This window comes from Chaetura pelagica, unplaced genomic scaffold, assembly GCF_000747805.2.
Source record: "Chaetura pelagica isolate M959 unplaced genomic scaffold, ChaPel_1.0 scaffold341, whole genome shotgun sequence".
NCBI lineage: Eukaryota > Metazoa > Chordata > Aves > Apodiformes > Apodidae > Chaetura > Chaetura pelagica.
Window position 1 is genome coordinate 668,461 of NW_009952151.1, and position 908 is coordinate 669,368.

Genomic DNA, 908 nt, shown 5'->3' on the forward strand with positions numbered 1-908 from the left:
GAGGATTTATGTATTCAAAGCCTTCAAATTCAGACTGGTCAATCTTCTTCACAATATCACTATTAAGATTAGAAAAACAGTCATTAGTTCAGCAAAATTAAAAAGGCAACAATATTACCTTATAGTTTGTCTTAAAATTACACCTATGGACCAGACTGCAATTGAGAACATTTGCCTTCTCTCTTTTGTCCCTCTCTATTCTTGCAGTTGTTGTGGTTTTTTTTTTCCTAGTACCTATAATGGTAACAAAACACAAAACCACCCAGGAGCAGTGACTGGGCTGCTCCCATGCACGTATCCTCCCCACAAAGCAATCTGCAAGGTTTGCAATTTTAAGACTTTCCCACAACAGGCACTACTGAAAAAAAAAACAAAAAACATTAGGATGTAACAGACACTGCACCTCCAACTTCTCAAAACTGTATTTGTACATTATGCATTTACAAAGAGATAAAGAAGGAAGTTTGATCTCAGACCTAATTAAGGCGCATGGGTAACATCTAAAACTCAGTGTTTGTGTTTACATGCTACATGAACATTACACAAAACCCTAGAAAAATTCCTACAATGAAATCAGCAGTGGCTCAAACTAGAAACGCCTTTCCCTCCTCACCCCAGATCAGGGCCCCTCAGGAGTAAGGAACTACTAAACCATCACCAAAATCAAATGCATTATGATGCATATTATCAAGGCTTTTCATGCAGGATAATCTCACTTAACTGATAACAACTTAAAATACTTGAACAAGTCAAAGCATCTTCTCTTGTTCAGAACACCCAAGATTAATTCAACCTAAACCAAACATTCCAGAAATATCATAGCTTAAAGTAATGCAAAACCAAATTGACTAAACAGGTATTTTCCTTCATGCATTCATTTTTTTGCAGATGATAACACTAAAACTTGT